The sequence below is a fragment of the Thalassophryne amazonica genome, chromosome 11 (genome assembly GCF_902500255.1).
Source record: "Thalassophryne amazonica chromosome 11, fThaAma1.1, whole genome shotgun sequence".
NCBI classification, from domain to species: Eukaryota; Metazoa; Chordata; class Actinopteri; order Batrachoidiformes; family Batrachoididae; genus Thalassophryne; species Thalassophryne amazonica.
The window spans coordinates 88,597,749-88,620,788 of NC_047113.1; the positions used below are offsets into that span (position 1 = coordinate 88,597,749).

Here is a 23,040-nt window from a genome sequence, read left to right on the forward strand (position 1 = left end):
GTGCCTGTTGTGATTGCTGTGCCGAATGGGTGCTTAGAGATGAGCACAGCGATATCACGTCTTTCTCGCTCACATGCAGAGGAAAATGCATTCTCTCTGCTTGCAGTGTAATGAGGCAGAAATCAGAGTCAAGCTGTGAACTTATGAAACAAGATGTAAATGAATGGAGGCCTTGCCAAGACTGGAAGGCCATCAAGCCATTCTGTTTATTGCCGTGTCATCCCACTCATGGCTGTATTGTCAGTGAAATGGCTGTTAGTCTTTAAAGGCACAATCTGGAGCGCCTTCTAACTCAAGTATTTCCCAAGCACATTTCTCATGAGTTTGGTTCAAACACAAGAAATAAGCTTTTGGAAACAATCTGACTGAGCCTGTGGGCTTAATAGCCACAGCGCATGTAGATACTTCAGGCTCAGTGCACAGAAAGCTGGCTAAAGGCCTCGGTAGATGACGGCAACACTGCAGGCTGGGACCATCATGAGTGACGTGTGCAGGCAACTGCATGCCTCCCTAGTTCCACATCACTACTAGGGTTAGTGACAAAAAGTGACAGAGAAGAGCTTAATGGGTACTTGCCTGGACCAGTAACTTGTGTTGGAGAGTCATGGACTCTCATCTGCTTCATGCTATGAAATCCAGAGATACAATGCATCTGGAAAGTATTTACAGCTCTTAAATTTTCCCACATTTTATTATGTTACAGGCATGTTACAGCCTTTTCCATGTCATGTCCAATCAACTGAATTTGCTGAATTTATGTGGACTCCAGTTAAGCTGTTGAAACATCTCAAGTACGATCAGTGGAAACAAGATGCACCTGAGCTCAGTTTTGAGCTTCATGGCAAAGGCTGTGAATAGTTATGTACATTTGTTTTTTTATTTTATTTTATTTTATTTTTAATAAATAAGTCCCTTCGGCTGCTCCCTTGTTTACACCTTGGGTCTCTACAGCAGATCCAAGGTGTTTCTGCATGTTGATTTGGCACAGCTGTCAATTCACATTGTCATTATGGGGTATTGTGTGTAGAATTTTGAGGAAAAACATTTCATCCATTTTGGAATAAGGCTGTAACATTAGAAAATGTGGGAAAAGTGAAGCGCTATGAATACTTTCCGGATGCACCATAAGTACCCGCACCACCAGGCCTCATATTGGGCAATTCTTCAATGTGGGCCCAACTTTTCCTGACCATTTGTGGATGTGGTTTGGCCTGTCAGATGGCATTATATCCTTGATATGTTTTTGGGTGGATTCACAGCTGTATTTTTTGCGATCAAGTACATCAGAGTGCTGATGTATAAATACCCTGTGTGCTCTACACACTACAGTTTAAATGTACAAGTAAATATACATTCAACTGTAATGGTGTTTTTTTACTATGTATGACTTCATTATCAAGTCATTTATACCAATCGATCAAATTTTTTGCTGATCAATGTATACTTTAAGTCATCCATCAAGGCTTCTTGATTGCTGAGATATGAAAAAAAAAAATACTCCAAAATGTAATCCCCTCTAGATATCTACAGTATATATGTAGAGGGGTTAGGATTTATATATATATATATATATATATATAAAGCATCCAGCCCCTCTCCAGGAGTTGGGTACCAGAGCCCAAGCTGTGCGTGGAGGTGAGCCCGACTATCTCTAGTCGGTATCTCTCAACCTCCCGCACAAGCTCAGGCTCCTTCCCCCCCAGCGAGGTGACATTCCACGTCCCAACAGCCAGGGTCTGTGAGCATGGACCGGGTCGCCGGGGCCACCCGCCCTTGACCGCCACCCAATCCTCTCTGCACCCGACCCCCATGGCCCCCTCTGCAGGTGGTGAACCCACAGGAGGGCGGGCCCACGTCACTCTTTCGGGCTGAGCCCGGCCGGGCCCCATGGGCTAAGGCCTGACCACCAGGTGCTCCTGTGCGAGCCCAAACCCCAGGCCTGGCTCCAGGGTGGGGCCTCGGCTCCGCCATACCGGACGACGTCTCGGTCCTTGATCTTTCACTGGTCATGGAAGTTTTCAACTCCCACCTCCGGGAGAGCTTCTCCCAGATCCCGGGGGAGGTTGGAGACATGGAGTCGGAGTGGACCATGTTCTCCACCTCCATTGTTGATGCGGCCGCTCATTGCTGTGGTCGCAAGGTCTCTGGTGCCTGTCGCGGCGGCAATCCCCGAACCCGGTGGTGGATGCCGGAAGTAAGGGATGCCATCAAGTTGAAGAAGGAGTCCTACTTATCTTTGTTGGTAGGTGGGTCCCCGGAGGCAGCTGACAGGTACCAGCAGGCCAAGCGTGCCACAGCCCGTGCAGTCGCAGAGGAGTTCGGGTCTGGGAGGAGTTCGGGGAGGCCATGGAGGAGGACTGTCGGTCGGCCTCGAAGAGATTCTGGCAAACCGTCCGACGCCTCAGGAGGCGGAAGCAGCTCTCCACCAGCACTGTTTACGGTGCGGGTGGGGAGCTGTTGACCCTGACTGGGGATGTTGTCGGGCGTGGAAGGAATACTTTGAGGATCTCCTCAATCCCATCGTCACGTCTTCCTAAGAGGAAGCAGAGACTGGGTACTCAGAGGCGGACTCGTCCATTACCCAGGCCGAAGTCACCGAGGTGGTTAGAAAGCTCCTCGGTGGCAAGGCTCCTGGGGTGGACAAAATCTGTCCTGAGTACCTTAAGTCTCTGGATGTTGTGGGACTGTCTTGGCTGACATGCCTTTGCAACATCTCATGGCGATTGGGGACAGTGCCTCTGGATTGGCAGACCGGGGTGGTGGTCCCTCTGTTTAAGAAGGGGGACCGGAGGGTGTGTTCCAACTATAGGGGGATCACACTCCTCAGCCTCCCCGGTGAGGTCTATTCCAGAGTACTGGAGAGGAGAATTCGACCGATGGTCGAACCTCGGATTCAGGAGGAGCAGTGTGGTTTTCATCCTGGTCGTGGCACACTGGACCAGCTCTACACGCTCCATCGGGTGCTCGAGGGTTCATGGGAGTTCGCCCAACCAGTCCACATGTGTTTTGTGGATCTGGAGAAGTCGTTCGACCATGTCCCTCGGGGCACCCTGTGGGGGGTGCTCCGGGAGTACGGGGTCCAAGGTCCTTTGCTAAGGGCTATCCGGCCCCTGTACGACCGCAGCAGGAGCTTGGTTCGCATTGCCGGTAGTAAGTCAAACCTGTTTCCAGTGCACGTTGGCCTCCGCCAGGGCTGCCCTTTGTCACCGGTTCTGTTCATTATTTTTATGGACAGAATTTCTAGGCACAGGGGGTCTGGTTTGGGAACCACAGAATCTCGTCTCTGCTGTTTATGGATGATGTGGTTCTGTTGGCTTCGTCAAATCAGGACCTTCAGCATGCACTGGGGCAGTTTGCAGCCGAGTGTGAAGCATCCGGGATGAAAATCAGCACCTCCAAATCCGATGCCATGGTTCTCGACCGGAATAAAAGGTGCTTTGCCCTCTTCAGGTCGGTGGAGTGTCCTTGCCTCAAGTGGAGGAGTTTAAGTATCTCGGGGTCTTGTTCACGAGTGAGGGACGGATGGAGCGTGAGATCAATAGGCGGATTGGTGCAGCGTCTGCAGTGATGCGGTCGCTGTATCGGGCCGTCGTGGTGAAGAGAGAGCTGAGTAGGGGGGCAAAGCTCTCGATTTAACGATCGATCTATGTTCCGATCCTCACCTATGGTCATGAGATTTGGCTCATGACCGAAAGAACGGGATTGCGAGTACAAGCGGCCGAGATGAGTTTCCTCCGCAGGGTGGCTGGGCACTCCCTTAGAGATAGGGTGAGGAGCTCGGTCACTCAGGAGGAGCTTGGAGTCGAGCCACTGCTCCTCCACGTCGAAAGGAGTCAGTTGAGGTGACTCGGGCATCTTTTCCGGATGCTCCCTGGACACCTCGCTGGAGAGGTGTTCCGGGCACGTCCCATTGGGAGGAGGCCCCAGGGAAGACCCAGGACATGCTGGAGGGACTACATCTCTCGGCTGGCTTGGGAACGCCTTGGGGTTCCCCCGGAGGAGCTGGGGGAGGTGTGTGTGTATCGGGAGGTCTGGGCGGCTTTGCTTGAGCTGCTGCCCCCACGACCCGACTCCGGATAAAGCGGAAGAAAATGGATGGATGGATGGATATATAAAACAGCCAAGTGGCCTCTGTGCATGTGTGTGCGTGCGTGCGTGTGTGGCTTTGATCTTGGAAATACTGGGAACAGCTGACATTTGCCATTTGGTATGCTTATGTATTTTGGGTCAAGGATCAACACTGCAAAAATGGAAAGTTGATAGGAATAAAGGAGGAAGGGAAGAGTATAGGAATAATAAAAATAAAGGAGGAAAGGAAGAAATTAGCGACCAGCAGTGAAAAATTGACGTTGTGTTGCAATACACCATGGGACTTCGGGGTTTTACATGTTTTGTGGTTCATGTTAGTTTAAGAGTGCTGTATTTTGTATTGATGTATTGTGTTTTTGTAATTCAGTTGGTTTAGCCAGTTTATTTACAACCCCAATCCCAATGAAGTTGGGACATTGTGTAAAATGTAAATACGTAAAAACAGAATACAATGATTTGCAAACCCTCTTCCACCTGTTATCAATTAAATACTCCACAAAGATAAGATATTTTTTGAAGAGAAAAGCAGCTGGTGCAACACAGAAGTAGGTGCTGAAAAATGTATTAAGGTGCTGAAAACAAACAAAAGGGACTAACGTTTCAATGTGAACATCACATCTTCATCAGAGTCCTGAAGAGTCGTAGATGGTACAGCCTAAATACGAATAGGAGCCAGGTGTCATAATGCTTAAAGGGGGGCATGACCATCCATCAATCAAGGCACTCACTCCATTTGTAATTAGTTCATAATTAGAGACATACTGTCCCAATACACAAACAACATGACAAAACCCAGAATAAAAACAAATATTAATATTAAAGAAAACAAGTAAATTCCAATTCTTCATTCAAACCAAACGGTTCCAAAGTGCCCAAAGTATAAATCCAAACACAAGAAAAGTTTTTTTTTTTAATGATGTCACCTCCTCTGGGTGGAACTGTGATTTTCTCAATCTGCCAGAATTTTAAAGATGCTGGATAGCCATGAGCGGCCTTTTTATAGTGCCTTGCCATGGCATGAGTTAGATTCTGAGTACGGATTTTTAATTTAAGTTGACGTTTTGTTTGGCCAATACGAGGACTATTAGAAAAGTATCCGACTTTATTATTTTTTTCAAAAACCATATGGATTTGAATCACATGTGATTGTGTCAGACAAGCTTGAACCCTCGTGCGCATGCGTGAGTTTTTCCACGCCTGTCGGTTGCGTCATTCACCTGTGAGCAGGCTTTGAGTGAAGAGTGGTCCACCCCCTCGGCGGATTTTCATGTCAGGAAATGGCGGAATGATTTGGGCTTTTTTTCATCAGAATTTTTTCAGAAACTGTTAGAGACTGGCACCTGGAAACCATTCGAAAATTTATCTGGCTTTCGGTGAAAATTTTACAGGCTTCACAGAGAATAAGGACTGTTACTACAGCTTTAAGGACGGCCTTAAGGACGCTCGGCGCGCTCCGTGCCGCCATCGAGAGCCACAAACCACCGGATCATTTCTAAACGGATGGCTCTGTGGAGCCGCACCGTCGTGTGCACTTTCTCTGGTTATCACAAGAGCTGGACATCAACCATTTTCTGGCAGATTTCACTTTTAACAAGAGATTTTGTCATGGAAAGCCGAGCGGAGGCTTTGCGCGTCACGACCGATTTGCTGATGGAGCGAGACAAAGGAACACCTCCATTTTGGTCTCACAGGACGGCTTTGTGATGGCGTTCAGACAGCTGTCGGTGGTTTCTCCATCGAGTGATTATCCGAGAAATTGTGGATGTGCCTGGACATGCCAGAACATGTCCCGTGAGGCTTCATCACGGCATAGCTTTGCACCATGCGGCACCGCTGGAATTCCTCCGCACGTCTGTCTCAATGTGCCGAAAAAGTGCTGATGTCCATGTCTTTTCACAATTCCTTGCTAGTCAGACGACGTCCCGGATAAAACACAGCGTCCAGTTTGGAAATGAACGGCACATTCCACTGTTACAGGAGTTTTTGTCATGGAAAGAGGAGTGGAGGCTTCACGCATCGTGGCGGTGCCGCATGGCGCACAGCAACGCCGTGATGAAGCCTCACAGGACATGTTCTGGCATGTCCAGGCACATCCACAATTTCTCGGATAATCACTTGATGGAAAAACGTGTCGTGCAGATACGTATGCAATCAACTGAAACATTCCGATCTTAGGTACAGAGTGAGTGGTTTTGCTGAAGCTTGCTAAATGTCAAACTGCAAACAGGCTGACCTGCAGCTGCGCTATCTATCTGGGAATATCTGAGAGAAACATTTTGCAGAATTTAAGATACAAAAGGAACAATATAAACGAACAGATGTAATAAAAGATAATAAATGATAACATGTTTGTACAGTACATTTTCTCTAACAGGGGCAACAAAAGACTGGGAATGTTGAAGAATGCTCAAAGAACACCTGTTTGGAAGCAGGAGAGTGTCATGATTGGGTATAAAAGAAGCATCCCCAAAAGGCTCAGCCATTCACAAGCAAAGATGGGGCGAGGATCACCACTTTGTGAACAACTGCGTGAAAAAAAATGGTCCAACAGTTTAAGAACAATGTTTCTCAACGTTCAATTGCAAGGAATTTAGGGATTCCATTAACTTTTTTTTTAATCAAATATTTTAATTATTTTCAAATTATATTATATTTGAGGCAGAAAGAAAAAAGAACATTGTAATGAGTCAAATCTATTACAATTGCCAATGGTAAATATGTATGTATCATGAATTGTCAGAATATATACATACATAAAAGAAAAAACAAAAAGAACCACCCCCCCCCCAAAAAAAAAAAAAAAAAATCAAAGGGATTCCATTATCTATAGTTCATAATATAATCAGAAAATTCAGAGAATCTGGAGAACTTTCTACACGTAAGCAGCAAGGCGGAAAACCAACTCTGAATGCCCGTGACCTTCGATCCCTCAGGCGGCACTGAATTAACAGCCGACATCATTGTGTAAAGGATCTTACGTGTGGGCTCAGGAACATTTCAGAAAACCACTGTCAGTTAACACAGTTCATCGCTACATCTACAATTGCAAGTTAAATCTCTACTATGCAAAGCGAAAGCCATACATCAACAACATCCAGAAACACCGCCACCTTCTCTGGGCCCGAGCTCATTTGACAGACGCAAAATGGAAAAGTGTGTTGTTGTCTGAAAAGTCCACATTTCATATTGTTTTTGGAAATCATGGACATCGTGTCCTCCGGACAAAAGAGGAAAAACGACATCCAGACTGTTAACAGCGCAAAGTTCAAAAGCCAGCATCTGTAATGGTATGGGGTTGTGTTAGTGCCCATGACATGGGCAACTTACACATCTGTGATGGCACCATCAATGCTGAAAGGTACATCCAGGTTTTGGAGAAACACATGCTGCCATCCAAGCAATGTCTTTTTCAGGGACGTCCCTGCTTATTTCAGTAAGACAATACCAAGCCACATTCTGCACGTGTTACAACAGCATAGCTTCATAGTAAAAGAGTGTGGGTACTAGACTGGCCTGCTTGCAGTCCAGACCTGTCACCCACTGAAAATGTGTGGCACATAATGAAGTGCAAAATACAACAACAGAGACCCCGGACTGTTGAACAACTGAAGTCGTACATCAAGCAAGAATGGGAAAGAATTCCACCTACAAAGCTTCAACAATTAGTGTCCTCAGTTGGCAAAAGCTTATTGAGTGTTGTTAGAAGGAAAGGTGATGTAACACAGTGGTAAACATACTACTGTCCCAGCTTTTTTGAAATGTGTTGCAGGCATCCATTTCAAAATGAGCAAATATTTGCACAAAAACAATCAAGTTTATTAATTTAAACATTAAATATCTTGTCTTTGTGGTGTATTCAATTGAATATAGGTTGAAGAGGATTTGCAAATCATTGAATTATGTTTTTATTTACATTTTACACAATGTCCAAGCCATTACTATGAGTGACAAGTGTAGTATGTTTGATGCCTTCCGCCACTGTCTCTTGTGTGTGTAAAAATAAAAGCACCTGTTTGTGGCAGAATGCAGAAAAAAACAAAAATCTGTGAGCTGACATTTGCAGGTTGATAGGCATATGTAATTTGGGTCAAGGATAACACCACCAAAATTACCTTCTGGACTCACACGCCATTTCAGTTGGGGCTGGTAAATCCATATAAATCATACATGGCATGCAATCTGCCAGTTGGCATGACAGTGCAGGGATAAAATTTGTGCAAGTATCATGGTGCCTTAAGCCAGCGATGCTGCAATGGTGAGAATGAATGGACATGATGCATTTCAGGAAATTTTGCCATGTCTTGTGGTTAAATTAACACAATTTCACATTTTCTTTTTAAAAATGACTCTTTGTTCTATATTACAAGCTAAGACTGATGATGCAACAGATGAAACATTTTCATTGTCTCAAGTCACAGCCACAAACGTTTGTAACTCCCTCAGACTTGTCATGGATGTCTTGGTGGCCTCATTCATTAATATCCTTTTTCCACGCACACTCAGTTTTGGAGAACAACCTCTCTGAGCCAGATTCCCCACAGTGTGTCACACTCTTTGCATTTCTTAATGTCTGAGTCAGCTTAAGACCAAGATACTGTATTCACTGGCATGTAAATGTTCTGGTATCCTTCCACTGACTTGCCTAAAGGAAACTCTATAAAAGTAGAATAATATACAGGCACATCGGAAAGCTTCTGCAGTTCACTCAGTCAGAAAGAAAATGTTGGAACAGAATGCATAATGTATAGGCATTAAAAGAAAACCCCCAGAAAAAGATGAAAACCGATAACAATGCTATTTTTAAAGAAATACTGCACAATAAATATACTGCACAACTTAACAACAATGCACAGTGCAAATTTATGTCTATAAATGCACTACTGGTGGGAGTAACGTTAAATAAAATAGAGGAATAAAAGATAGAAATACAATGAAATGATAACAGGAATAGTACTTATTCCAACATTGTGTTGAGTTTATACATTTTTTTTTTATTTCATTGAGATCATATTTTAGACATGTATTTGTTACAGCTGGTAGTCACATCTGTCACTGTTGTCACTATTTGACATAAACAGTAGTGTACATGCCGAGAAACAGGATGAGAACCAAATAAAATCCAAGCATGTCTTTGGAAAAAATTATTTGAGATTTCAATTTTTTATCTCATGTCCTGAGGTTGAGTTAATAACCTGTAGTGAACATAGCCAACAGGGGGCAGGAGAGAGCTACTGTGGCTTCAATTCAGAAATGATTTCCTACAGGTCAACTCTGTTCTTATGGCCCAGTCACACGGCACTTAACGTAGGGCAACAAAGCCCTAACGAAACAAGAAATCTGGACTTTGGTTGACTTTCATTGGCATCGTTTAACCTTCGCTCAGCTTCGTTCCTGCAGCTGGCACTTTGTCAGGATTTTTAAACAGTTGACAAATTTGAACGAAAGGCAACGAAAACCTCACTTCATCCGTGTGTCGTTTTGTTGTCGTTCTTGATGGTTTTTTTAATCATTTGCTTAGTTTTGTGACGTTAGTAAAGTTTGACTTCATTTGACCAGCTGAATGTTTTTACACAGTGCAGAAGCCGGTTTGTGAGTGCTGCTGCTGCTGCTGCATTCATGTACCGGGCAAACAGCCTGCTTGCTTGGATTTTTTTAATCTGGGTGGGGGGTCAGCTTCTGTGGACTCAGGCACCTTATATAGCGAAGAATGAATCTTTTGTGTGAACACAATTAATTATTTTGCCACAAGCAGCTGCTGAATTTGAAAGAACAAAAAAGTTGTGTAATTTCCAACGGTACTTGAACGCAGCGGCAGCAGCAGCGATCACCTCCTGTATGCGCTTATTATTTTTTATTAAATATAACAATATGAGTGTAGGAATGACAATCCAGCCCTTCTGTGCATATGGAACAGGTAGATAATTCTAAAGATTATATAAAGAGCTGTTCTGGAAGGCAGAATTCACGTTGTGGATCAGCTGCAGCTGGTGGAATAACTGCGCATGGGGAGTCAATGCGCATTCACACGGACTGAACAGTTTACTGCTCTGATATATTCAATCATCTTTACACTTCCATTTATTTCCCCTTTTGACAGTTTTCTGTTATAAATCAATATATATATAGCTTAGTGTAATGTAATACAGTGATACAGCAGTGACCACGGCACCCCAGTTTTTTTTTTCTTTTTAAATTGGAGCAAGACGGAGCGTACAGCAACTCATCAGACAGTGAGGATTCTGATGATGAAGGAGATGATACCTCTTTTGTTCTGGATGAGGAACCAAAGCAGGTGGGACCACTGATGTGCACACAGATCTTCACAGCTTCTGTTTGCAGTTTCTCCAGGACTTAGGAGCTATGAGCTCCGTCCCAGCGCCGAGTCCTGGAACTCAGAGATACAGACACACACTGCTTCAGCTGCTGCTCCAGGCTCGTTTCATTTAAAGCGTTGAGATAGTTAGCTTCGGTTTTGTTAAGTTCCTCTTTCGTCCCTCTTGTGCTCTTGCTTCGCAGGCTAAAGCTCTTTTGTCCACCTTTTCTCAATGAATTGTCACATTTTTTTTTTACTTTTTACCCTTCATTCAGGAATCATCGTGTGCCTTGTGACTAGGCCATTACCCCCTTTCACTCTGGGCCTGTGCAGAGTTGCATTGTGCTGCTCATCTGTTATGCAGGAGTTGCTGCGTATGTTGCATGCAGGGGGAAAGCTTTGGCCCACCTCTTTTTCTTCTTCTGTGGTTTTGAAGCTTAATTGCTAGCAAAATTCAGCAGAGTCCAGTGGGATAAATAAAATATAGCAATGCCGGTATGTATCGATTTTTCGCCGGACTGGCGTAGGGTAGTGTACAACCCCTGGCAAAAATTATGGAATCACCGACCTCAGAGGATGTTCCTTCAGTTGTTTAATTTTGTGGAAAAAAAAGCAGATCACAGACATGACACAAAACTAAAGTCATTTCAAATGGCAACTTTCTGGCTTTAAAAAACACTATAAGAAATCAATAAAAAAAGATTGTGGCAGTCAGTAACGGTTACTTTTTTAGACCAAGCAGAGGAAAAAAATATTGAATCACTCAATTCTGAGGAATAAATTATGGAATCACCCAGTAAATTTCCATCCCCCAAACTAAAACCTGCATCAAATCAGATCTGCTCCTTGACATTGACCCTATGCCATGACATTGATCCTATGTGTCTTTTTGCAAGGAACGTTTTCACAGTTTTTGCTCTATGGCAAGATGCATTATCATCTTGAAAAATGATTTCATCATCCCCAAACATCCTTTCAATTGTCCAAAATATCAATGTAAACTTGTGCATTTATTGATGATGTAATGACAGCCATCTCCCTAGTGCCTTTACCTGACATGCAGCCCCATATCATCAATGACTGTGGAAATTTAGATGTTCTCTTCAGGCAATCATCTTTATAAATCTCATTGGAACGGCACCAAACAAAAGTTCCAGCATCATCACCTTGCCCAATGCAGATTTGAGATACATCACTGAATATCACTTTCATCCAGTCATCCACAGTCCACGATTGCTTTTCCTTAGCCCATTGTAACCTTGTTTATTCTGTTTAGGTGTTAATGATGGCTTTCGTTTAGCTTTTCTGTATGTAAATCCCATTTCCTTTAGGTGGTTTCTTACAGTTCAGTCATAGACGTTGACTCCAGTTTCCTCCCATTCATTCCTCATTTGTTTTGTTGTGCATTTTTGATTTTTGAGACATATTGCTTTAAGTTTTCTGTCTTGACGCTTTGATGTCTTCCTTGGTCTACCAGTATGTTTGCCTTTAACAACCTTCCCATGTTTTTTGTATTTGGTCCAGAGTTTAGACACAGCTGACTGTGAATAACCAACATCTTTTGCAACATTGCATGATGATTTACCCTCTTATAAGAGTTTGATAATCCTCTCCTTTGTTTCAATTGACATCTCTCGTGTTGGAGCCATGATTCATGTCAGTCCACTTGGTGCAACAGCTCTCCAAGGTGTGATCACTCCTTTTTAGATGCAGACTAATGAGCAGATCTGATATGATGCAGGTGTTAGTTTTGGGAATGAAAATTTAAAGGGTGATTCCATAATTTTTTCCTCAGAATTGAGTGATTCCATATTTTTTTCCTCTGCTTGGTCTAAAAAAAGTAACTGTTACTGACTGCCACAATCTTTTTTTCTTGATTTCTTATAGTGTTTCTTAAAGCCAGAAAGTTGCCATTTGAAATGACTTTAGTTTTGTGTCATGTGTGTGATCTGCTTTTTTTCTACAAAATTAAACAACTGAATGAACATCCTCCGAGGCTGGTGATTCCATAATTTTTGCCAGGGGTTGTACAATTGCGGAGGCTTGGTGTACAGCAGTGTTGTGCAGTGTTGCGTAGACCTGCATACAGTAGTGGAGTGTTGCATAGACTTACATAGAGCACTGCGTCAAGTGCACTGTTTCCAGTGTTCTGCACCGAATGTTCGAAAAAATGAATGCGTACATTTAGCGGACCCCTTTGCATCTGTCAGCAAATTGCCACATAGGGCTACATATACAAACCCTGGCAAAAATTATGGACTCACCGGCCTCGGAGGATGTTCATTCAGTTGTTTAATTTTGTAGAAAAAAAGTAGATCACAAACATGACACAAAACTAAAGTCATTTCAAATGGCAACTTTCTGGCTTTAAGAAACACCAATAAGAAATCAGGAAAAAAAAAAATTGTGGCAGTCAGTAACGATTACTTTTTTAGACCAAGCAGAGGGAAAAAAAATACGGAATCACTCAATTCTGAGGAAAAAATTATGGAATCATGAAAAACAAAAGAATGCTCCAACACATCACCAGTATTTTGTTGACCACCTCTGGCTTTTATAACAGCTTGCAGTCTCTGAGGCATGGACTTAATGAGTGACAAACAGTACTCTTCATCAGTCTGGCTCCAACTTTCTCTGATTGCTGTTGCCAGATCAGCTTTGCAGGTTGGAGCCTTGTCATGGACCATTTTCTTCAACTTCCACCAAAGATTTTCAATTGGATTAAGATCCGGACTATTTGCAGGCCATGACATTGACCCTATGTGTCTTTTTGCAAGGAATGTTTTCACAGTTTTTGCTCTATGGCAAGATACATTATCATCTTGAAAAATGATTTCATCATCCCCAAACATCCTTTCAATTGATGGGATAACAAAGTGTCCAAAATATCAACGTAAACTTGTGCATTTATTGATGATGTAATGACAGCCATCTCCCCAGTGCCTTTACCTGACATGCAGCCCCATATCATCAATGACTGTGGAAATTTACATGTTCTCTTCAGGCAGTCATCTTTATAAATCTCATTGGAACGGCACCAAACAAAAGTTCCAGCATCATCACCTTGCCCAATGCAGATTCGAGATTCATCACTGAATATGACTTTCATCCAGTCATCCACAGTCCACGATTGCTTTTCCTTAGCCCATTGTAACCTTGTTTTTTTTTTTCTGTTTAGGTGTTAATGATGGCTTTCGTTTAGCTTTTCTGTATGTAAATCCCATTTCCTTTAGGCGGTTTCTTACAGTTCGGTCACAGACGTTGACTCCAGTTTCCTCCAGTTTCCTTGGTCTACCAGTATGTTTGCCTTTAACGACCTTCTCATGTTGTTTGTATTTGGTCCAGAGTTTAGACACAGCTGACTGTGAACAACCAACATCTTTTGCAACATTGCGTGATGATTTACCCTCTTTTAAGAGTTTGATAATCCTCTCCTTTGTTTCAATTGACATCTCTCGTGTTGGAGCCATGATTCATGTCAGTCCACTTGGTGCAACAGCTCTCCAAGGTGTGATCACTCCTTTTTAGATGCAGACTAACGAGCAGATCTGATTTGATGCAGGTGTTAGTTTTGGGGATGAAAATTTACAGGGTGATTCCATAATTTATTCCTCAGAATTGAGTGAGTCCATATTTTTTTCCCTCTGCTTGGTCTAAAAAAGTAACCGTTACTGACTGCCACAATTTTTTTTCTTGATTTCTTATAGTGTTTCTTAAAGCCAGAAAGTTGCCATTTGAAATGACTTTAGTTTTGTGTCATGTCTGTGATCTGCTTTTTTTCTACAAAATTAAACAACTGAATGAACATCCTCAGAGGCCGGTGATTCCATAATTATTGCCAGGGGTTGTGTGTATATATATATATATATATATATATATATATATATATATATATATATATATATATATATATATATATATATATATATATACACGAGGTCTGTCAATAAAGTGTAGGTCCTTTTTATTTTTTTCAAAAACTATATGGATTTCATTCATATGTTTTTTACGTCAGACATGCTTGAACCCTCGTGCCCATGCGTGAGTTTTTCCACGCCTGTCGGTGACGTCATTCGCCTGTGAGCACTCCTTGTGGGAGGAGTCGTCCAGCCCCTCGTTGGAATTCCTTTGTCTGAGAAGTTGCTGAGAGACTGGCGCTTTGTTTGATCAAAATTTTTTCTAAACCTGTGAGACACATCGAAGTGGACACGGTTCGAAAAATTAAGCTGGTTTTCGGTGAAAATTTTAACGGCTGATGAGAGATTTTGAGGTGATACTGTCGCTTTGCGAGACGTCGCGCAGTGCTCTCAGGTGCTGTCGTCAGCCTGTTTCAAGCTGAAAACCTCCACATTTCAGGCTCTATTGATCCAGGACGTCGTGAGAGAACAGAGAAGTTTCAGAAGAAGTCGGTTTCAGCATTTTATCCGGATATTCCACTGTTAAAGGAGATTTTTTTAATGAAAGACATGCGGACAGATTGCAGCGTCGGCTCGCAGCCGCCGCGACGCTCCGCCACAGGAAAAACACCTCTGTTGGAAGCCTTAAGGACAAGTTGGAACATGTCCAGCTGTTAAACAATTTCTCATATACTCACTCCACTGAAAGCCATCAAAAGCCGTCTGGATTTTACAAATGGTTATCAACACGGAGGTGTTTTTCCTGTGCCGCCGCACCGCACCGGCTATATATATTATACTGATTCTTATCGATCTTGCAGCCCCAATTTTAAACTCCAATTTCTGAAAAGATTATTTGAATTGCACCCAAGTTTACTGATTGTGAAGTGGTGAATGAAACATTAACTTCTTGAGTACTGGGTGCTGATTGGCTGAGAGGTGGTCCATTGAAATTGTTACAGAATAGATGAACAGGCATCAAAACTTTGGAAAAAGCAAGACTCTATCACCAAGTAGCAAAACAAAAACATGCTTCCAGCTTTTGCTGAAGTTTTTGTAGTGCAACTACATCAGTACTTTTGCAGTGCCCTCTAATGTCACAATGAAAAATGCACCAAGCTGTTGTGTCCAACTCACATGAAGGAAGTCTGTCAGACTGCGAATCTGACTGATCAGCAACACATGAAGAGAAAGAAGCAGAAAAAAAACAAACAGGAGCAAGAAAAAGAAAACATGAAATGTACAGTTGTGTGGACTCAAGTGAATTATGTTCTGTCAAACAAATTTTGGATTTTTTAACTGGTTTCAAAAGGTCCTACTTTCATCTAAATACATGTGCATACAGGCACATATTCACAGTGAGTCATCACAGTCATCTCAAAATGTCACTTCTTGCAGCTTGTCTTTGCCTTCAGAGCCATCCAGTCATCTTTCTATCTTCATGATTTTTTTTTTTTTTTGTCTTTTGACATCTTTTAAAAAGCATACAGATGTATTCCATTTAAACATGTCCCCCTCTATAGCTGTACAGAACTAATTTCTTCGTGTTGCTAAGTATCGGCTCATCTTACTGAAATGGGAAAATATTGGCACAGTGAATGAATGAAGAGCTATTTTGCAGGAAGCAAACAACAGATATTTGTAACATCTAAATTAGGGAATAACCCTGTTGTGTCTGATGATTTGCAGACTTTCATGCTGGTTTATACGGTCACAAATTGACGTGTCGTTGGTAAAACGGATATTTGCAACTGTATAACAGCATGAACGTCTGTAAATCATCAGACACAAGGGGGGGTATTCTCACTGTAATCCAATTCCATTGTTTGCACAGTTTATTTTTTTGTTGGTAATTTGGTCGGTGAGGCTTACCGTCAAGGCAGCGTTGCTCCAACAGTGGTCAGGGCGTGGATAAATCCATCAAATGTGAAACGGTAATTCTGTGTCAGAATCCACATCAGTACTTTCGTATGGTAGCTTAAATTCACCCATTTCGGCAGTGGCGTCAGTATGCTACGTTCTCTCGCTCTCAGCTAACAGCACTATTATGACATCTTCGTAGCAGTGCACGCAGCTGGTGTTCTATTGAATTGTGTCTCTCTTCGCATAAATCCGCGTCACGACAATATTGCGCATGCGCGCACATGCAAAGTTGCATGGACGGCTGGCCTGTCGACAGGAATGACGTCTCATCTGTACACCAGTCAGGGCATGAAGTAATACATCCAAATTTTAAATGGTCAAATATTTTTTCCAGCATTACCCCGATATTATATGGTCTGAAATCTCACACGATTACCCAATCAGATTTGCAGAAAAACGTAAATGGATTAGAATATGGGATATAACAGCATAACAACTGCTTAAAAATGTGACATTGATGACACAGCTATTGTTTGCGCAGCAGGTTAAGGATGATTGGTTTGAAGAGTTTCCATGATCTTTCTCTCTGAAGATCATGGACACACCACATGTACATTAACTGTGCATGTCTAGTTTTCAAAATATTTAAGAAGATAGTAAGCTCTAATGGTCTTTTAAGCAGGTTAGTTCAGTGCTTAGTTAAGACGGACTCGTCTTCCTGACTTCTGTATTCAGGCTCACAAGTACCCATCAAGTGTAGAACTGCTCAGCAAATGTTCTACAATCTGATAGACAAGTGACATATAGGGCAACAGCATTCACACTGGATGCCACCTTCAAACTCAGTTCTTTCTTTCAAATACAGTCTGAAGCAAATTCCAAATTACTGATGGCTGATGAAGATTGGTTAGAACGTACAATCCAAATAAGTAAAAGAAAAAAACAAATGCAGCGACCACATTCGTCAGAGATGGAACTGTTTGAAAGAGACTGACAGACTAAATACTGACCATGAGTGCTGTCATTTTTGTGGGAAACCAGTGGGGGAAATCGTGGAACAGTGGATCAGAAATGGTTTGTGGCAGCGTAAATACATTAGGACACCAATTCAAGGGGCACAGTGAATCAGTGTCCGGGGCACAGTGAATCTACTTAGAATATAATGAAAAAACACTTGATATAAAGATTTGTTCAAAATGATTAAATACATGCTGATGCATATCCAAACTGTAATCCAGCAAACCAGCTATGTAATGTGTGAGTGTCTTATATAGTGATATAAGTCCTTTAGAAACTGTTATGAATACAACTGTCATAATTTCTGTTCAAATGTGAAAACAGTTGTTTATATACACAAAATATAGAAATAATCAGTGGTGGGCACAGATAACCAAAAAATTTACTTTGATAACAGATAATCAGATAAAACGATAAACCACCCCAAAATGTATCGGAAGTTACAGATAACCGATAAATTCCAATATTGTCTCCGGTACAGTTGCAACTACTAATAAGCTGATTTTGAGTTTAACACCATGATCGCTTCTGAAAGCATCAAAGGCGACCACAGACCCAAACATTGAGTCAGAAATTCTGTCTTTGAGCGTCCTGCCCCCTGCTGGAAGCTCCAGTTTACTACATGGCTTCCAGCACAAACACAGCTGAGAGGAGCGACAAAGCTCAACTCTCTACTCAGTCACAACGCTGCCGTCAGGCGGAGATCTTGGAAAATAAAGCAATGCTGACTTATAGTTTGGTGTAAAAAAAATGAATACTGATAGAATAACTCCATTAATGTCAATTCTGTCATTTGTGCAAAGTTAAGATATAACATATACAGTGGGGAAAATAGGTATTTGACCCCCTGTCAGTTTGGCAGGTTTTCCCACCTACAAAGAATGGAGAGGTCTGCAATTTTTATCATAGGTACACTTCAACTGTGAGAGACAGAATCTAAAAAAAAAAAAAAAAAAATCCAGTAAATCACATTGTATGATTTTTAAATAATTAATTTGCATTTTATTGCATAAAATAAGTATTTGACCCCCTAGAAAAACAGAACTTAACAATTGGTACAGAAACATTTGTCTGCCATTACAGAGGTCAGACGTTTCCTGTAGTTCTTGACTAAGTTTTCACACACTGCAACAGGAATTTTGGTCCACTCCTTCATATATATCGTCTCCAAATCTTTCAGGTTTGGAGTTTCAGCTCCCTCCAAAGATTTTCTATTGAGTTCAGGTCTTGAGACTGGCCAGGCCACTCCAGGACCTTGAAACGCTTCTTACAGAGCCCCTCTTTAGTTGCCTTGTCTGTGTGTTTTGGGTCATTGTCATGCTGGAAGACCCAGCCATGACCCATCTTCAATGCTCTTACTGAGGAAAGGAGGTTGTTTGCCAAAATCTCACAATACATGACCCCATCCATCCTCCCTTCAATACGGTGCAGTCGTCCTGGCCCCTTAGCAGAAGAGCACCCCCAGAGTATGATGTTTCCACCCCCATGCTTCACGGTTGGTATGGTTTTCTTGGGATTGTTCTCATCCTCTAAACATGGTAAGTGGAGTTGATTCCAAAAAGCTCTATTTTGGTCTCATCTGACCACATGAATTCTCCTATGCCTCCTCTGGATCATCCAGATGGTCACTGGTGCACTTCAAATGGGCCTGTACATGTGCTGGCTTGAGCAGGGGGACCTTGCTGCCCTGCAGGATTTTAAATCATGACAGCATCATGTGTTACTAATGTAATCTTTGTGACTGTGGTCCCAGCTCTCTTCAGGTCATTGACCAGGTCCTCCTGTGTAGTTCTGAGCTTTCTCAGAATCATCCTTACCCCACAAAGTGAGATCTTGCATGGAATCCCAGACTGAGGGAGATTGACAGTCATCTTGTGTTCGTTCCACTTTCTAATAAATAATCATAACAGTTGTTGTCTTCTACCAAGCTGCTTGCCTGTTGCCCTGTAGTCCATCCCAGCCTTGTGCAGGTCTACAGTTTTGTCCCTGGTGTCCTTAAACAGCTCTTTGGTCTTGGCTATGGTCGACAGATTGGAGTGTGATTAATTGTGTGAACAGGTGTCTTTTATACAGGTAACAAGTTCAAACAGGTGCAATTAATACAGGTAAAGAGTGCAGAATAAGAGGGCTTCTTAAAGAAAAATTAACAGGTTTGTGAGAGCCAGAATTCTTGCTGGTTGGTAGGGGGTCAAATACTTATTTTCTGCAATAAAAAGCAAATTAATTATTTAAAAATCATACAATGTGATTTTCTGGATTTTTTTTTTTTTTTTTTTTTTTAGATTCTGTCTCTCACAGTTGAAGTGTATCTACAATAAAAATTACAGACCCCTCCATTCTTTGTAGGTGGGAAAACCTGCAAAACTGACAGGGGGTCAAATACTTATTTTCCCAACTGTATCTTTCCATGTTGAATAATGCACTAACTCTGAAGTTTTGTAACAAACACAGACAGATGGCATTCTGGGTAAAATGTGCCTCTACTAAAGCTGATTGGTTATGTAAACCAACCCGTTAATGTGTGGTGTGCCATGTGTTGGTGTTTACAGATAAATGTGCTTTTGTAAAATATCCAAAAAGGCATTTTCAAAAAAAAAAAAAAAAAAAGCAAGTTGTAATAGATAACTGTCTGATATAACCAGTGTCAAAATAAACAGAATACTGCCATGATCTACTGGTGCCAGTGCGAATTTTGGCCCTTTTTCAGTTGATTTTTCATTGGTGCGAAAATTTTTTGGATCGCACCGAGTTTCAGGCTAATCTCGCGTCCTGCATCGTTTACTATACATGGAGTAATGAGTTGCGTTTAACATCTCACGACCACCTCTCGCACTGTGCATGTGCAAACACCGCAGACCTGTCTTGTAATGTATTTTTTGTTTTTGTTTTTTTGTTGTTTTGTTTTTACTTTGATGTCTCCCATCAAGAGTTTTTGTAAATTAACTTTGAAAAAAAAGCTCCTGTTTACGTTTTGCTTCTGAAAACACGAGACCGAGGTGTGGTTTTTGAACGTACAATGTGTGTGAGAACATAAATCGTGCGCTCTGAACTTTTACACCATGCGGTTCTGTGGTACAGTTTGAGCTGGAACCGAGTATAGTGATTGAAAATATCAACCCAGCTTCAGTTTGAATACTGCCATGAACACTACTGGCCAGGAGATGGCAGTATAGATGTGCCAAAACAAAATTCCAGATAATCTGTGTCTGCTGCTACTCTGCTACATTTAAGATGCGTGGAATTTAATAAACGCAAACACAATAACGTCTATAAACCCAGAGAATATATTCACAAGAGTTTTAGGCACTAAAGTTTAATGCTGTTATCCGTGGAGCCTGATCAGAGTGTCTCAAATGCTCAGTCCTATATACATAATACACCTGGACACAGCATGCCCACACGAAAACCTTAAAAAATAGCGCATTACTTTAAAACTAAAACATATCTAATATTTTCACTTTCTAAAACTTCAGACATGACGTTAATTTAAGTAACTTGTCCGAAATTAGTTTGGTTAAAAATTGAACCATAAGTTAAAAATTGTATGCCTCTGGATGACTTGGATGATATTGCCATTGTATCAGTATGGGTTAAAAGAAATGAGTTTTTTTTTTTTTGTGACCAGTTCTCCTTTGCCTGGAGAGGATAGAGCGGTTTCTTCTCGAAGCAGCTCTCCTCTTCTTGCAGAACTACACATCTGTTGCAAAACATTTAACAGGTAAGTGTTCAACAGATTTTAAATGTTATAAGAGTCAATTTTAAAAATGTTTGTAGTTGTTTACCACGTTAACGGTCTAAAAATTATCAGACATAAATTTACCAGAAGATAATTAGTCTGATAATGGTTTTCAAAGTTATCTGAAAAGATAATCCGATAATGAAAACATTATCTTCAATAATTATTGGTTATCGGATTATCGGAACTGTGCCCACCACTGGAAATAATACATGGAAAAATAAATGAATAAGCATCTAGACCAGTAGTGGCCAACCCGCGGCTCACGAGCCGCATGCGGCTCTTTGCCTGGTGTCATGCGGCTCTTACGTTCATGTCCAAGTTTGTGTTTGTGTGTGTATTTATGTGCGTGTTCGCTACGCTTAAGTTCAATACGGTAATTTTGTTGAATGTGCTTCACTTGGGTTCATTACGGTATTTCGAGATCATGGCAAATGCGCAGGTGCAAAAAGAAAAATTGCAAGAAGAAGAAGAAGAAGGTCAGGGGGTCGATCTTCTGTCAGATCTCAAAATGGCAGGGAAAAAATGTACTGCAAAAAGAAAATATGAAGATGAAAACAGGACGTTTCTAACAGAGTGGGAGAATTTATATTTTTTCGTCGAACGTAATGGCAAGCCATTCTGCCTTATATGTCAGTCGTCATTGGTGCATTTCAAGGCTTCAAATCTTCAGCGTCACTTCAGCTCACTCCACGCTAACATTGACCAGGAATTTCCAAAAGGGACTGAACTTCGCAAGCACAAGCTGACCACTTTGAAAAGTCAGGCAGAAAAGCAGGTACAGGTTTTCAAAAAATTTACGAAGCAGTCAGAGACAGTAACACTTGCATCGTATAAACTGGCTTGGAACATTGCACGGGCTAAAAAGCCATACAACGAAGGGGAGTTCGTTAAAAAATGCATAATTGACGCTGTTGAAATCTTGTCTCCTGAAAACGACAAACTAAAACGCATGGCATCAGACCTCCAACTGTCCCGCCACACTGTTGAACACAGAATATCAGACATTAACACAGTTATTGAATCACAGTTGCACTCTGACCTTCAAGCATGCGAGTATTTCAGTGTCGCATTGGATGAGAGTTGTGACATACAAGACAAGCCTCAGTTGGCAATATTTGCACGCTTTGTGTCAAAGGAATGTGTGATCAAAGAAGAACTCCTGGATATTGTGCCACTGAAAGAACGAACCCGTGGCATAGATGTGAAAGAAACAATGATGGCTACATTTGAGAAAGCAAAACTGCCCCTACAGAAGCTAACCGCAATAGCCACGGATGGTGCACCATCCATGATCGGATCTGTAAACGGGCTCGTGGGGCTGTGCAAAGCCGACGAAACATTTCCCGACTTTTGGAATTTCCACTGCATCATCCATAGGGAGCAACTCGTGTCTAAATCATCATGAAACCTGTGATGGAAATCGTCAACTACATCCGTACACATGCTCTTAATCACAGGCAATTCAAGAATTTCATCGCTGAGCTGGACGAAGAGCTTCCAGGTGACCTGCCACTACACTGCACCGTGAGGTGGCTGTCAAGGGGAAAGGTACTCTCTCACTTCTTTGAACTTTTGGATGCTGTGAAACTCTTCATGGAAGAGAAGAACAAGGACTATCCCCAGCTCTCGGACGCCAAATGGATTTTGGATTTGGCCTTTTTGGTCGACATGTTGGGCCACTTGGATAGACTGAACCTTACCCTGCAGGGTAAAATGAAAGTGCTGCCTGATCTGGTGCAAAGTGTGTTTGCGTTTGTCATCAAACTGAAGCTGTTCAAGGCGCATATTCAAAAGGGAGATTTAAGATCATGTTCCTCGTCGACCCATTTAATGCGGATACGGACTGTTTGAAAGCCCCTTTAGTCGCAGATGAGGCAGCCGCTGAGTTGGAGATGATTGATCTCGCTGAGGAGGACCAACTGAAACCTGCTTTAAGGGAAGGGACCACTGAGTTCTGGAAAAGTGTGTCAATGGAAAAATACCCCAATGTCAAAAGGGCTGCACTTAAAATACTGTCAATGTTTGGCTCAACGTACGTCTGTGAGTCTGTGTTTTCTACCATGAAATATGTCAAATCAAAACACCGCTCTGTTATGACTGACATCCATGTGAAAGAATTGCTT

The 23,040-nt window shown here is 42.0% G+C and overlaps 1 protein-coding gene and 1 long non-coding RNA gene across 2 annotated transcripts in view; one reads left to right on the top strand and one right to left on the bottom strand.

The window, feature by feature from the left end:
* il1rapl2 (interleukin 1 receptor accessory protein-like 2) overlaps nucleotides 1-23,040 on the top strand; it is a 1,327,545-nt gene that overhangs the window by 424,841 nt on the left and 879,664 nt on the right. The window lies entirely within an intron of this gene.
* Nucleotides 21,513-23,035, bottom strand: LOC117520997. The gene is made up of 3 exons (XR_004563843.1): nucleotides 22,931-23,035; nucleotides 22,863-22,864; nucleotides 21,513-21,774 (listed from the first exon to the last, which is right to left on the bottom strand). It is a non-coding gene; the product is annotated as an uncharacterized LOC117520997 (long non-coding RNA).